Source organism: Balaenoptera ricei, chromosome 1, assembly GCF_028023285.1.
Source record: "Balaenoptera ricei isolate mBalRic1 chromosome 1, mBalRic1.hap2, whole genome shotgun sequence".
Lineage (NCBI taxonomy): Eukaryota > Metazoa > Chordata > Mammalia > Artiodactyla > Balaenopteridae > Balaenoptera > Balaenoptera ricei.
The window spans coordinates 32,090,831-32,107,521 of NC_082639.1; the positions used below are offsets into that span (position 1 = coordinate 32,090,831).

The 16,691-nt window shown below is 42.8% G+C and overlaps 1 protein-coding gene across 1 annotated transcript in view; it reads left to right on the forward strand.

The window, feature by feature from the left end:
• LOC132349088 (bone morphogenetic protein 8B) overlaps positions 1–16,691 on the forward strand; it is a 43,788-nt gene that overhangs the window by 7,615 nt on the left and 19,482 nt on the right. The window lies entirely within an intron of this gene.

The following is a 16,691-nucleotide window of genomic DNA, read 5'->3' on the forward strand; positions in this document are numbered from 1 at the left end:
CTCTTTCTGACTTACTTCGCTTAGTATGATAATGTTTAGGTCCATTCATGTTGCTGTAATGGCATTATTTTGTTCTTTTTTATATATATACCTTATCTTCTGTATCCGTTCATCTGTTGATAGACATTTAGGTTGTTTCCATGTCTTGGCTATTGTAAATAGTGCTGCTGTGAATATAGAGGTGCATGTATCTTTTCAGATTATAGTTTTGTCTGTATATATGCCTAGGAAGAGAATTGCTGGATCATATGGTAGTTCTATTTTTAGTTTTTTTTTGTTTTTTTGTTTTTTTGGGTTTTTTAAATTATTTATTTATTTTTGGCTGCACTGGGTCTTTGTTGCTGCACGCCGGCTTCCTCTAGTTGCAGCGAGTAGGGGCTACTCTTCATTGCGGTGCACGGGCTTCTCACTGCGGTGGCTCCTCCTGTTGCGGAGCACAGGCTCTAGGCACGTGGGCTTCAGTAGTTGTGGCTCACGGGCTTAGTTGCGCTGCAGCATGCGGGATCCTCCCAGACCAGGGCTCGAACCCGTGTCCCCTGCATTGGCAGGCAGATTCCTAACCACTGCGCCACCAGGGAAGCCCTATTTTTAGTTTTTGAGGAACCTCCATACTGTTCTCCACAGTGGCTCCACCAATTTACATTCCCACCAACAGTGCAGGAGGGTTCCCTTTTCTCCACACCCTCTCCAGCATTTATTATTTGTAGACTTTTTAATGATGGCCATTCTGACCAGTGTGAGGTGGTACTGCATTGTAGATTTGATTTGTATTTCTCTAATAATTAGTGATGATGATTATCTTCTCATGTGTCTATTGGATGTATGTCTTCTGTATGTCTTCTTTGGAGAAATGTCTATTTAGGTATTCTGCCCATTTTTTGATTGGGTTGTTTGTTGGTTTTTTTGTGTGTGTGTTATTGAATTGCATGAGCTGTTTATATATTTTGGAAATTAAGCCCTTATTGGTCCCATCATTTGCAAATATTTTCTCCCAATCCATAGGTGGCTGTCAAAAGATTCCTTTTTTTTTTTTTTTGACTGTGCCGTGCAGCATGCGCGATCTTAGTTCCCCAACCAGGGATCGAACCCAAGCCCCCTCCAGTGGAAGCACGTAATCTTAACCACTGGACCGCCAGAGAAGCAGATTCCATTCTCTTAATAGGCATGCTGAACTGGAAGAAGAGGGTGTCTTTTGAAACAAGATAAATTTTAGTCAGAAACAAGACAGATTTGGGTTGTCTCAGTGACTCTAAATTTGGTCCAGGGCACAAAAATAGCCCAAGCCTTTATTGGTGTCAGGCTGGCGGATACAGGGTGTGACATCTGGAGATCTAGCCTGTGTGGAGGGTGCAGGCCTCAGACATGGGAAGGCAGAACATGGACGGTGGCCGTGGTGGTGGAGGCTGCCTCGTGCCCCCGGCAGGCTCTTCCTGCGAATGTGGGATCTGGAGGCCTTTTTATCAGAGGCTGGAGGAGAAGGCCGAGGGTCTGAGACTGCTTATTTTCCAAGAGCCACAATAAGGGGTTAAGAAAGTAAACACTCTGACTGCTTCCCTAAGCGGAGCTTTGTAGAAAAGAAGGTACCTGTGGAACCAGCAGTGGCATCGTGTGTCCCCAGTGCTGGGCCCATGCCTCACCACTCAGGTATCTCAATGGAGCTGGCTGTCAAGAGTCTCTGTTGGCTTCAAGAAACTACAAGTGGCTTCCAACCCACCTCACAGGGTTGTGAAGTGTCATAACATCAGCAAGAGGTGAACTTTATTAAATACTTCCTAGGTCACAGAACTTCTTTGAATCACTGTGATGAATTCTTGAAGGCTGAGAAGTAGGATTTATTGTACATGAACTGGCCTTGCTTGTCACTCCAGCCTCATCTTGGACACCTAGACCCTGGACCACTAGATTCCAGCCCTGTGGGCCTCCTGGATGTTTCTCAAAGATTCAGGGCCTTTGCATTTGTGGTTCCATCTGCCTGGAAGGCTCTTCCACCACCTCTTCACATGACTGGTTTTTCCTCCTCCAGACTTGACCATTTATTTCCCTCATTTACCAGGGTTTAGAATAGTGAATTGATTCCTAGCATTCTGCAAAGGTGGTGGTTCTCAATCTCCCAGGAGACATTTGGGAATATCTGGAGACATTTTTGGTTGTCACAGCTGGGGAAGGGAAGGTGGTGCCACCGGCATCCAGTGTGCAGAGGCCAGGGATGCTACTAAATATTCTACAATACACTGGACAGTCATCCACAGCAAAGAATTATCACCCACGACAAAGAATTATCTGGCCCAAAATGTCAATAGTGCCAAGTTTGAGAAATTCTGTCCAAAGATGACCAATGCTGCTGCTGCTGACCTAATGGATATTAATATATGTGATACTTTTCAATCTATTACAGTTCTCTCTGATGCTCAGATTGTCCCTTCCAAGCCTATTATGAAGCCTCTTCAGGTTAGCTTCAGAGTACTTTTAACTCTCTCCTAGGAGGTTCAGGGAGCTTCCTTGCCTTCTGCGATGAGATGTTCCAGGCTGTGCTTATGCATTTCCTGCCCTGGGTCAGAAATGGGCCATTTCTCTAAGAGCCCTGGTGCCTTGTGGTGGAGTTGATCATTTAAGACTACACTCGGCGCATTAGAGCTCCCCACTGTCCCTCCTTGGCCACCATTTCTAGGCTTTTTCAGTGGACAGAGCTAGGGAATATGTATTTTCTAAGAGAAAAAAATCACGAGTTCAAACAAAATTTCCTCTTTTAAAAAAATTTTTATTATTATTTTTTGGCCCCGCCGGGCAGCATGCAGGATCTTAGTTCCCTGATCAGGGATCAAACCCACACCCCCTGCAATGGAAGTGCGGAGTCTTAACCACTGGACCACCAGGGAATTCCCCAAACTAATATTTCTTTTTTTTTTTTAATATTTATTTATTTATTTATTTTATTTTTGGCTGTGTCGGGTCTTAGTCGCCCCACGTGGGACCTTCATTGCGGCACGTGGGATCCTCCGCTGTGGCGCGCGGGCTCCTCTTCGTTTGTGGCCCGCGTGCTCAGTAGTTGTGCGAGCGAACTTAGTTGCCCCGTGGCATGTGGGATCTTAGTTCCCCAACCAAGGATCAAACCTGCGTTCCCTGCATTTGAAGGCGGATTCTTAACCACTGGACCACGAGGGAAGTCCCCAAATATTTCTTTTTTTTTAATTTTTTTTTTATATTGGAGTATAGTTGATTAACAATATTGTCAGGTGTACAGCAAAGTGATTCAGTTATACATACACATGTCTATTCTTTTTCAAGTTCTTTTCCCATTTAGATTTTTATAGAATATTGAGCAGAGTTCCCTGTGCTATACAGTAGGTCCTTGTTGGTTATCTATTTTAAATATAGTAGTGTGTATATGTCAATCCCAAACTCCCAATCTATCCCTCAAACTAATATTTCCAATTCAAGCTTAGGATTATAGACTTACTTAAATTCTTTTTTTTATATTTTATATTTCTATTTTCTTTTGCACTGAATAATTTGGTCCTAACAACATTAATATGATAGTCGTTTGCTTTATCCTACAAGTATATATATATATATATTACATATATATATTATATATATAAATATGTTATATCCTACACGTATAATAGGTATAGAATAACATCATCATAACAATATGATTACTGAAAAATTAAGATTTATTTTTAGTTTATTTTGTCCTTAAGCTATCCCACTAGGGATATACAGTCAAACTACTCTGTTTGAAAATGACTTGAAATAATTCCTCACTGTGTGGGTAAGCCACCAACTCAATATACCCACCATTTATTTACTTTATTTTGCATTTTAGTCTTAGGTATTACTCTTTGTTTTTGTATTTTGAATTATTCTTGTTTTATACTTATGTGAAATATTTACAAAATTTACAAAGCAAGGGACATTCAGAGACGCCTGGCTTCCATGCCTGTCTCCTACACTCTGTCTCTGTTCTCTTCCTCCAGCAAAAGATAACTACATTTTTTAAGTTGAAATATAGTTGACATACAATATTATGTTAGTTTCAAGTATACTACATAGTGATTTGACATTTGCACACATTATGAAATGATCACGATAAGTCTAGTAACCACCTGTCCCCATACAAAGTTATTACAATATTATTGACCATATTCTTTATGCTGTATATTACACCCCATGACTTATTTATTATAATAACTGCAGATTTGTACCTCTTAATCCCCTTCACCTATTTCACCCACTCCAACTATTTCTTAATTAATTTATTAGTTTGTAGTTTATCTCCATTTTAAAAATACAATGACATATATACGTACCTATGAGGTGTATGCATTTTTATAATATTTGTATTTTGACCCGTTCTTAGATAAAAGGTATATTATCTGTACTTTTCACCTTAGTTCTCTTTAAAAAAACTGTCTCCTGGAGATCACTTTATTGCAGAATATAGATGATCTCTTTGTTCTAATTTACAGCTGTTTAGCACCCCATCATGAAGAGGTACCGTGGTTCATTTATTCCATCTTCTGTTGATAGACATTTGGGTTGTTTCCAGTCTTTTTCTGTAACAAGTTACAAAATTGGGTCATAACAAATAGTCTTGTATGTACATCTTTTTGTATTTTTGTGAGTGTGTCTTTGGGACAATTTCTTAGAAGTGAGATGCTTGGGTCAAAACATGTATAATTTTGCTAGATATTGCCAGATTCCCCTCCATAAGGATTAAGCCATTTTGTGTTCCTGCCAGCAATGCACGAGTGCTTGATCCGGTCTTAGAGTGTCTTTCTGGAAATATTTTTCCAAAGTACCACATCTAAAGTAACCCCACACTGGGGGCTTCCTTGGTGGTGCAGTGGTTGGGAATCCACCTGCCAATGCAGGGGACACGGGTTTGAGCCCTGATCCGGGAAGATCCCACATGCCACGGAGCAGCTAAGCCTGTGCGCCACAACTACCGAGCCTGCGGTCTAAAGCCCACGAGCCACATCTACTGAGACCGCGTGCCACAACTACTGAAGCCCATGCACCTAGAGCCTGTGCCCCGCAACAAGAGAAGCCACCTCAATGAGAAGCCCACGCACCCTGCAACGAAGAGTAGCCCCCGCTCACTGTAACTAGAGAAAGCCCACGTGCAGCAAGGAAGACACAATGCAGCCAAAAAATAAATAAATAAAATAAATTTATTTTAAAAAATAATAAAGTAACCCCACACTGAACTGGAACTAAAGGTATAACTCTAATTTTTAAAATAGATATATCCAGAAAAATAGAAATAAATACAGATGTGTGTTTATGCATGGGTTAGTATACACAGATACATTTCCTAGCTCTGTCCACTGAGAGCGCCTAAAAGCATGACACTTTATTTTAATGAGCACACCGTGTGCTCAGAGCTTGGTGTTTAAATCCCCATTCTATACATGGTAAATGAAATGAACCAGAGCTCCTTGGAGAAGTGACTGATGTCAGCAGCGGGGAATGGGAAATCACAAGATGGGCCTGGAGCATCTGGTGGTGCCAGACAATTAGGAAATACTCAAAAAAAGGATGGGGAGGGGGGCATGTCAAAGGGACAAGGGGCCAACCCAAAGATGCTCCCAATGGGCAAAGCTAGAACAATCTGAGCAACAATTTTATTGGATTATAACCCATAGAATAAATGAAATATCCGTGAACCCATAATGATATAAATAAATAACAGAATAATTATGGAAAGAAGGGCAAGTCTTCCTTTCAAAAGAATTCCATTTAATAAAAGTAGAGGGAAAGAAGGAAACAGAAAATCACTATTGCAGATATTACAGTAATAATTGCTAAAATCAGTGGGCAAAAGTTTGAGGAGAAATATATGTGCAAATCTCAATATCTCTCCCTAAAGATATTTATTATTTCCAAAAGAAAAATAATGACATTACAGTGAAGATACCTGGCAGATACCACCTTAACCAAAGAATTAGTTAACATCACTAGTAATAGTACATATTGACATTATATCATCCAATTTGATGTGCTTAGAAGAGGACACAGATTCCAAGGTGGATTTCTCCAAAATCTGTAACTTCAATTTAATAATGAGAAAACATCAGCTAAACCCAAATTGAGGGACAGCCTACAAAATACCTGACCAGTGCTCTTCATAAGAAAGGGCATGGGGCTTCCCTGGTGGCGCAGTGGTTGAGAATCTGCCTGCCAATGCAGGGGAAACGGGTTCGAGCCCTGGTCTGGGAAGATCCCACATGCCGCGGAGCAACTGGGCCTGTGAGCCACAACTACTGAGCCTGCACGTCTGGAGCCTGTGCTCCACAACAAGAGAGGCCGCGATAGTGAGAGGCCCGCGCACCGCGATGAAGAGTGGCCCCTGCTTGCCACAACTAGAGAAAGCCCTCGCACAGAAACGAAGACCCAACACAGCCAAAAATAAATAAATAAATTTAAAAAAAAAAAAAAAAAGAAAGGGCATGAAAGACAAGGAATGGCTTAGCACTTGCTACAGGTCAGAGCACATCAGGGAGACCTAACAATGAAATGTAATGTGGGATCCAGGATTGAATCCTGGAACAGAAAAAGGACATAAGTTGGAAAACCGGCAAAATTCTAGAAAAGTCTGTAGTGTACTTAATAATATTGTACCAATATCAATTTCCTGGTTTTGGTCATTATGCTGTGCTTTGGTTATGTAAGATGGTTATCATTAGCGAAAGCTGGGTAAAGAGTATATGGGAAGTCTCTTGCAACAATTCTTGCAACAATTTTTCTCTGAATCTAAATAATCTAAAATTACTACAGAATAAAGTTAGAAACATAAAATAACCCCACACGCCCTCCCTGCATTATCTGCAATCCCACCTCTCTCTTGGTGTCCTTCACAGAGCTCATCGCATACAATGACTTTGTTTGTTCACTCTTTCCTACCTGACTTCCCCCCTGCACATAAACTTCACAGGCACAGGGCCACAGTTTCCCCAGTGCCTAAATACTGACTTGCTTTCAAATGTGTTGCATACACAAATTAATTAGAATTCCTAGATGTGCCAGGGAAACATGAAGGGAAAAGTGAGTGTTCTAGAAGACCTCCAGAGCATGAGAAGGCAGCTGAGTCAGGAATCTTCTCCCATGTGCCCAAAGGTGAACTTATAGGACCCCCCCCCACCCCCGCCAGATTAGGAATTCCTACCCCAGATTCTGCAGAGGGGGGGAATAATTTACTATCCTCTTGCTTCAAACATCAGCAGTCCCCCCAGGGCGACCGCGGAGAGAGAATTCCTGGCAGGACTTATCTCAGATGGCCAGGATCCAGAACATAGGCCAGACAAGGAGCACCCCTTTCCCTGCACCCCCCAGCCTGTCTTAATCTGCCAGGGGACCCGGGAATGAACTTCCCAATTCCACAACCCGCAGCCAATTTTACCAGGAAAACCCAAGAAATCACATTGTGCAGACCTTGGCCTTTCCCCTAAATTCCCTCTACAGAGCATCCCACAGTAGCAGCGGGGCAGGAAGCAGGGACAGGCCAACTCCAAGGTGGAGGGCTTATGCTGTTTTGTAGCCTTGGACGGTGGAGGGCCACTGCAGTGAAAAGGAGCCCAGACGGGAGCCAGGACTCCTGGGATCTGTCTCCACGTGTGCATAAAAGTGGGAGGAGACTGTATGCAGTGATCTGTCCTTTGAGCTCTGATGTTTTGGAATCTTCAGCACTTTCATAAAGAAGGGGTCAGTTTTTGCTTTGTGCCCGAGCTGGAACACAGTGGATGGCGCCACTGGCATTGCTGAAGGGCTGCCTCTCCAGGCCTGGGCATCTTTGGGAGATTCCAGACCTTGGTTATAGGGGAAGGTGGAGGTTGGGCATGAATGTGCACCGAAAAGGAAATGCTCCTGAATAATAGGTTAGAAACATTTGCTGGACCACACCAAGTGCGGCCGCAGTTGCAGACAGGGCTTTTTACACTTTCATTTCAATTTCATCTCTGTATCAAACATTTTGCAGATGTGGATTCCGAGGCCCAGAGGATCAAGTGTCTTCACAAAGGTCAGGCAGGTGGAAAGGAGGCACTTTGAAGCCGTCCAAATGCCTTTCAGATGCATTGATATATTTTTATTTTATATAATCTTTCATTTCATACTTTTATTTAGAGGAAGAAAACTGAATGTCTCTCTTTTCTCTTCCATGGCTTTTGAGTCTCACACATGAAACTCCCGATGGTGCTGGCAGGATGTTATTACTTTGATATGTCAATTAAATTAGGAAATTAGAGGTCAAAACCCCTCCCACCTCCTAAGGAATGGCCATCCCTCCTATCCCATGATCCCTGTCCTTTTTTTTTTTTTTTTAGCTTTATATTCTTTTATTTTGAATTTGTAGGTGGAAAATGGCAGACACCTGGGGTAGATTTTAAAGAATGGAAATGATCCCAGACGGGCATTGTGTTCTCTCGGTGCTTCGTTGACTGCATTAGTAATGCTGCTCTGGCCTCATACTCTTTTATTTTTTTTAATCAGTCATCAATTTTATACACATCAGTGTATACATGTCAATCCCAATCGCCCAATTAAGCACACCACCATCCCCACCCCACCGCAGTTTTCCCCCCTTGGTGTCCAAACGTTTGTTCTCTACATCTGTGTCTCAACTTCTGCCCTGCAAACCAGTTCATCTGTACCATTTTTCTAGGTTCCACATACATGCGTTAATATACGATATTTGTTTTTCTCTTTCTGACTTACTTCACTCTGTGTGACAGTCTCTAGATCCATCCACGTCTCAACAAATGACTCAATTTCATTCCTTTTTATGGCTGAGTAATATTCCATTGTATATATGTACCACATCTTCTTTATCCATTCGTCTGTCGATGGGCATTTAGGTTGCTTCCATGACCTGGCTATTGTAAATAGTGCTGCTATGAACATTGGGGTGCATGTGTCTTTTTTTTTTTTTTAATTAATTTATTTATTTAGTTTTGGCTGTGTTGGGTCTTTGTTTCTGTGCGAGGGCTTTCTCTAGTTGCGGCAAGCGGGGGCCACTCTTCATTGCAGTGCGCAGGCCTCTCACTATCATGGCATCTCTTGTTGCGGAGCACAGGCTCCAGTCGCGCAGGCTCAGTAGCTGTGGCTCATGGGCCTAGTTGCTCCGCGGCATGTGGGATCTTCCCAGACCAGGGCTCGAACCCGTGTCCCTGCGTTAGCAGGCAGATTCTCAACGACTGTGCCACCAGGGAAGCCCCCATTTGTCTTTTTGAATTACAGTTTTCTCTGGGTATATGCCCAGTAGTGGGATTGCTGGATCATATGGTAATTCTATTTTTAGTTTTTTAAGGAACCTCCATATTGTTCTCCATAGTGGCTGTATCAATTTACATTCCCACCAACAGTGCAGGAGGCTTCCCTTTTCTCCACACCATCTCCAGCATTTGTTGTTTGTAGATTTTCTGATGATGCCCATTCTAACTGGTATGAGGTGATACCTCATTGTAGTTTTGATTTGCATTTCTCTAATAATTAGTGATGTTGAGCATCTTTTCATGTGCTTCTTGGCCATCTGTATGTCTTCTTTGGAGAAATGTCTATTTAGGTCTTCTTCCCATTTTTGGATTGGGTTGTTTGTTTCTTTAATATTGAGCTGAATGAGCTGTTTATATATTTTGGAGATAAATTCTTTGTCCATTGATTCATTGGCAAATATTTTCTCCCATTCTGAGGGTTGTCTTTTCGTCTTGTTTATGGTTTCCTTTGCTGTGCAAAAGCTTTGAAGTTTCATTAGGTCCTATTTGTTTATTTTTGTTTTTATTACCATTACTCTAGGAGGTGGATCAAAAAAGATCTTGCTGTGATTTATGTCAAAGAGTGTTCTTCCTACGTTTTCCTCTAAGAGTTTTAGAGTGTCCGGTCTTACATTTAGGTCGCGAATCCATTTTGAGTTTATTTTTGTGTATGGTGTTAGGGAGTGTTCTAATTTCATTCTTTTACATGTAGCTGTCCAGTTTTCCCAGCACCACTTATTGAAGAGACTGTCTTTTCTCCATTGTATATCTTTGCCTCCTTTGTCATAGATTAGTTGACCATAGGTGCGTGGGTTTATCTCTGGGCTTTCTATCTTGTTCCATTGATCTATGATTCTGTTTTTGTGCCAGTACCATATTGTCCTGATTATTGTAGCTTTGTAGTGTAGTCTGAAGTCAGGGAGTCTGATTCCTCCAGCTCCGTTTTTTTCCCTCAAGACTGCTTTGGCTATTCGGGGTCTTTTGTGTCTCCATACAAATTTTAAGATGATTTGTTCTAGTTCTGTAAAAAATGCCATTGGTAATTTGATAGGGATTGCATTGAATCTGTAGATTGCTTTGGGTAGTATAGTCATTTTCACAATATTGATTCTTCCAATCCAAGAACATGGTATATCTCTCCACCTGTTGGTATCATCTTTAATTTCTTTCATCAGTGTCTTATAGTTTTCTGCATACAGGTCTTTTGTCTCCCTAGGTAGGTTTATTCCTAGGTATTTTATTCTTTTTTTGCAATGGTAAATGGGAGTATTTCCTTAATTTCTCTTTCAGATTTTTCATCATTAGTGTATAGGAATGCAAGAGATTTCTGTGCATTAATTTTGTATCCTGCAACTTTACCAAATTCATTGATTAGCTCTAGTAGTTTTCTGGTGGCATTTTTAGGATTCTCTATGTATAGTATCATGTCATCTGCAAACAGTGACAGTTTTACTTCTTCTTTTCCAATTTGTATTCCTTTTGTTTCTTTTTCTTCTCTGATTGCCGTGGCTAGGACTTCCAAAACTATGTTGAATAATAGTGGTGAGAGTGGACATCCTTGTATCGTTCCTGATCTTAGAGGAAATGCTTTCCATTTTTCACCATTCAGAATGATGTTTGCTGTGGGTTTGTCGTATATGGCCTTTATTATGTTGAGGTAGGTTCCCTCTATGCCCACTTTCTGGAGAATTTTTATCATAAATGGGTGTTGAATTTTGTCAAAAGCTTTTTCTGCATCTATTGAGATGATCATATGGTTTTTATTCTTCAATTTGTTAATATGGTATATCACATTGATTGATTTGCGTATATTGAAGAATCCTTGCATCCCTGGGATAAATCCCACTTGATCGTGGTGTATGATCCTTTTAATGTGTTGTTGGATTCTGTTTGCTAGTATTTTGTTGAGGATTTTTGCATCTATATTCATCAGCGATATTGGTCTGTAATTTTCTTTTTTTGTAGTATCTTTGTCTGGTTTTGGTATCAGGGTGATGGTGGCCTCATAGAATGAGTTTGGGAGTGTTCCTTCTTCTGCAATTTTTTGGAAGAGTTTGAGAAGGATGGGTGTTAGCTCTTCTCTAAATGTTTGATAGAATTCACCTGTGAAGCCATCTGGTCCTGGACTTTTGTTTGTTGGAAGATTTTTAATCACAGTTTCAATTTCATTACTTGTGATTGGTCTGTTCATATTTTCTGTTTCTTCCTGGTTCAGTCTTGGAAGGTTATACCTTGCTAAGAATTTGTCCATTTCCTTCAGGTTGTCCATTTTATTGGCATAGAGTTGCTTGTAGTAGTCTCTTAGGATGCTTTGTATTTCTGTGGTGTCTGTTGTAACTTCTCCTTTTTCATTTCTAATTTTATTGTTTTGAGTCCTCTCCCTCTTTTTCTTGATGAGTCTGGCTAATGGCTTATCAATTTTGTTTATCTTCTCAAAGAACCAGCTTTTAGTTTTATTGATCTTTGCTATTGTTTTCTTTGTTTCTATTTCATTTCTTTCTACTCTGATCTTTATGATTTCTTTCCTTCTGCTAACTTTGGGTTTTGTTTGTTCTTCTTTCTCTAGTTCCTTTAGGTGTAAGGTTAGATTGTTTACTTGAGATTTTTCTTGTTTCTTTAGTAGGCTTGTGTAGCTATAAACTTCCCTCTTAGAACTGCTTTTGCTGCATCCCATAAGTTTTGGATCGTCATGTTTTCATTGTCATTTGTCTCTAGGTATTTTTTGATTTCCTCTTTGATTTCTTCAGTGATCTCTTGGTTATTTAGTAAAGTATTGTTTAGCCTCCATGTGTTTGTCTTTTTTACGTTTTTTTCCCTGTAATTGATTTCTAATCTCATAGCGCTGTGGTCAGAAAAGATGCTTGATATGATTTCAATTTTCTTAAATTTACTGAGGCTTGATTTGTGACCCAAGATGTGATCTATTCTGGAGAATGTTCCGTGCGCACTTGAGAAGAAAGTGTAATCTGCTGTTTTTGGATGGAATGTCCTATAAATATCAATTAAATCTATCTGGTCTATTGTGTCATTTAAAGCTTCTGTTTCCTTATTTATTTTCATTTTGGATGATCTGTCCATTGGTGTAAGTGAGGTATTAAAGTCCCCCACTATTATTGTGTTACTGTCGATTTCCTCTTTTATATCTGTTAGCAGTTGCCTTATGTATTGAGGTGCTCCTATGTTGGGTGCATATATATTTATAATTGTTATATCTTCTTCTTGGATTGATCCCTTGATCATTATGTAGTGTCCTTCCTTGTCTCTTGTAACATTCTTTATTTTAAAGTCTATTTTATCTGATATGAGTATAGCTACTCCAGCTTTCTTTTGATTTCCATTTGCATGGAATATCTTTTTCCATCCCCTCACTTTCAGTCTGTATGTGTCCCTAGGTCTGAAGTGGGTCTCTTGTAGACAGCATATATATGGACCTTGTTTTTGCATCCATTCAGCAAGCCTGTGTCTTTTGGTTGGAGCATTTAATCCATTCACGTTTAAGGTAATTATCGATATGTATATTCCTATGACCATTTTCTTAATTGTTTTGGGTTTGTTTTTGTAGGTCCTTTTCTTCTCTTGTGTTTCCCACGTAGAGAAGTTCCTTTAGCATTTGTTGTAGAGCTGGTTTGGTGGTGCTGAATTCTCTTAGCTTTTGCTTGTCCGTAAAGCTTTTGATTTCTCCATCAAATCTAAGTGAGATCCTTGCCAGGTAGAGTAATCTTGGTTGTAGGTTCCCTTTCATCACTTTAAGTATATCATGCCACTCCCTTCTGACTTGTAGAGTTTCTGCTGAGAAATCAGCTGTTAGCCTTATGGGAGTTCCCTTGTATGTTATTTGACATTTTTCCCTTGCTGCTTTCAATAATTTTTCTTTGTCTTTAATTTTTGCCAATTTGATTACTATGTGTCTCGGTGTGTTTCTCCTTGGGTTTATCCTGTATGGGACTCTCTGTGCTTCCTGGACTTGGGTGGCTATTTCCTTTCCCATGTTAGGGAAGTTTTCGACTATAACCTCTTCAAATATTTTCTCTGGTTCTTTCTCTCTCTCTTCTCCTTCTGGGACCCCTATAATGCAAATGTTGTTGTGTTCGATGTTGTCCCAGAGGTCTCTTAGACTGTCTTCATTTTTTTTCATTCTTTTTTCTTTAGTCTGTTCCGCAGCAGTGAATTCCACCATTCTGTCTTCCAGGTCACTTATCCGTTCTTCTGCCTCAGTTATTCTGCTATTGATTCCTTCTAGTGTAGTTTTCATTTCAGTTATTGTATTGTTCATCTCTGTTTGTTTGTTCTTTAATTCTTCTAGGTCTTTGTTCAACATTTCTTGCATCTTCTCGATCTTTGCCTCCATTCTTATTCTGAGGTCCTGGATCATCTTCACTATCATTATTCTGAATTCTTTTTCTGGAAGGTTGCCTATCTCCATTTCATTTAGTTGTTTTTCTGGGGTTTTATCTTGTTCCTTCATCTGGTATATAGCCCTCTGCCTTTTCATCTTGTCTATCTTTCTGTGAATGTGGTTTTTGTTCCACAGGCTGCAGGATTATAGTTTCTCTTGCTTCTGCTGTCTGCCCTCTGGTGGTTGAGGCTATCTAAGAGGCTTGATGGGAGGCTCTGGTGGTGGGTAGAGGTGACTATTGCTGTGGTGGTCAGAGCTCAGTAAAACTTTAATCCACTTGACTGTTGATGGGTGGGGCTGGGTTCCCTCCCTGTTGGTTGTTTTGCCTGAGGCAACCCAACACTGGAGCCTACCTGGGCTCTTTGGTGGGGCTAATGACAGAGTCTGGGAGGGCTCACGCCAAGGAGTACTTCCCAGAACTTCTGCTGCCAGTGTCCTTGTCCCCACGGTGAGCCACAGCCACCCCCTGCCTCTGCAGGAGACCCTCCAACACTAGCAGGTAGGTCTGGTTCAGTCTCCCCTGGGGTCACTGCTCCTTCCCATGGGTCCCGATGTGCACACTACTCTGTGTGTGCCCTCCAAGAGTGAAGTCTCTGTTTCCCCCAGTCCTGTTGAAGTCATGCAATCAAATCCCACTAGGCTTCAAAGTCTGATTCTCTAGGAATTCCTCCTCCCCTTGCCGGACCCCCAGGTTGGGAAGCCTGACGTGGGGCTCAGAACCTTCACTCCACTGGGTGGACTTCTGTGGTATAAGTGTTCGCCAGTCTGTGAGTCACCCACCCAACAGTTATGGGATTTGATTTTACTCTGATTACGCCCCTCCTACCATCTCACTGTGGCTTCTCCTTTGTCTTTGGATGTGGGGTATCTTTTTTGGTGAGTTCCAGTGTCTTCCTGTTGATGATTGTCCAGCAACTAGTTGTGATTCTGGTGTTCTCGCAAAAGGGAGTGAGAGCATGTCCTTCTACTCCACTATCTTGGTTCCTCCCTCCCTGTCCTTTTTAAAGCCCTTTCACAGCCTTATGTGGAAAGGATCCTAGGATCCCCACTTCCCAGATGAGCAGACTGAGGCCACCCAGGGAAAGTACCTGATTGCTGACAGGGTCAGGGCTGGGACCAGAAGCCCCAGCTGCAGGTCAGAGCATCTACACTTCTTAATGCTGTTTTAGTGGCTAAAGCAGGGGAAGCCAGCCCAGGAACTACCATAGGGGACATCCAGGTCCCAACAAATGCTGTTTCTTAACACCAGCTTTTGAGAAACATCTTCCCCTAATCCACAGAAGCAACTACTGAAAGCTGTACATTCATGTGGTTCCAGCAAAGAAAGGGGGTGCTCTCCTTTGGCCAGTTACAGTAATGTCCAGTTTAATGACGCATCCCAGAAGTTTTATCAATTTCCGATGAAATCATTTTCCTAAAAATGTCCCACCTCTCATGCTTGCCTGGAACACTGGGGCAGGCAGTTTCCTGTGCTGGAACTATTGGGCAGGGGTGGGGGGTTGGTGGGGGCAGGTATCGATTTCACAAACCCACAGGACAGAAGCTTGGAGCTGAGGTCAGTCCAGGAGAAGAGGGCTCTCTTGACCCAGCACAAGCGGGCCCCCAGGTCAGCAAGGGATGGAGGCCACAGAGCTTGGTGCCCGCAGGAGCTGGCAGGTTTGTGGTTGTTCCCTCAGTCCTGGATCCAACATGAGTCAGTGTCAGGCCTGCAGACAGAGGTTCTCAGTGACCCACCTGTCAGCACCCCCCTGTGCCTTGGGGGCAGATACATTTAAGGATGCTTTGAGAGGGGTTGGGGGCAGAGCATGACTAAACGATCCCTACTCACCATCAGGGCCACCTCCTGTGACAGCTAACAGCCTGGACCTATTTCATCCTGCAGATCAGGGATGCTTACGCAGTCACGTAACCGAGGTGGTCTCTGCACTTACCGAATCCATGGAAATTGTCCCTGAAGCTCTGTGTGTGAGTGTGTAGGGAGGATGGGACTCTTGTGGTGATATTCATGGCGAGCATCACTGGGCAAAGGTCCAGAACCCTGCCCTCCACATCCTGCCTCCGTGGGAGGACCCAGATCCGTCCTATGTCACGCTGCCCCTGAAACAGCGTGGCTTGTGGGTGGGCATTTGCTGCAGGTCCAGCACCCTGTCAGATGATGGAGGTTCTATTTTCCCTCCTCCCCGGCCTGGTGATGAAAAGCCCATCTCCTGCCCAAACATGTGTCCACTGGCCCCGCCCAGCACAGCTGTTTGCCCATCCATCACCGGACCAGGTCCTCACCACGAGGACAGGAAGTGCTCCCCCATCCGCCTCCACCACCAGCCTGGTGACTTGTGGTCTCTGAGTCCAGTAGTCAGAGAATTTTTAAAAAGACTCACAGACATGTAATTAAAATCTCAGTGTTGGTTTTGGGGGAAGGCTCTGGGAGGCTCCCGCCCCTGCTTTGCGGAAATACAGATTTCTGGTGTTTGAAAGTGACAGGAGGCAAAAGTGAGACGTCCTAAATATACTGTCCTGGGCATTTCCGGGCAGCTGGGGAAATATGGGGTTTATTCTGCTCCTGCGGTCTCTTGCCCAGAATGTTAGAGCAGCTTTGCCACCAGCCTGCCTCGGGTCCCCTCCAGCCTTGGCTTTACCCTCGCCTCCACACATAGCTTCCACTCTACCCTTAAACCACACTCCCTTGCTGCCCAAAACCCTGGACCCCACCACTGGCCAGAGCACAGCCCACACTCCGAGGCCAGAATTCCAGCTCTCCGCAGTCAGGCCACAGCCAGACTTATGCCCTGAGCCGCACATTGCTGGATGGTGGGGCGGCCCCAGCACCCCACACCTGTGCAGGACCTCTGCCTAGAATGTCTTCTCCCCCACCTTATCCACCTACCAAGACTCAGTCCCATCCTTCAAGGCCAGTTCAGGTGTCACCTCCTCCGGGAAGCCTGCTCAGATCATGCCATGGGACCCTGCAGCTTCCCCAGCACTTGACCCAGCATCTCCAGGAGCTGTCATCCTACCTCGCCTCTTCCTGGTTCTTTCCATGTCTC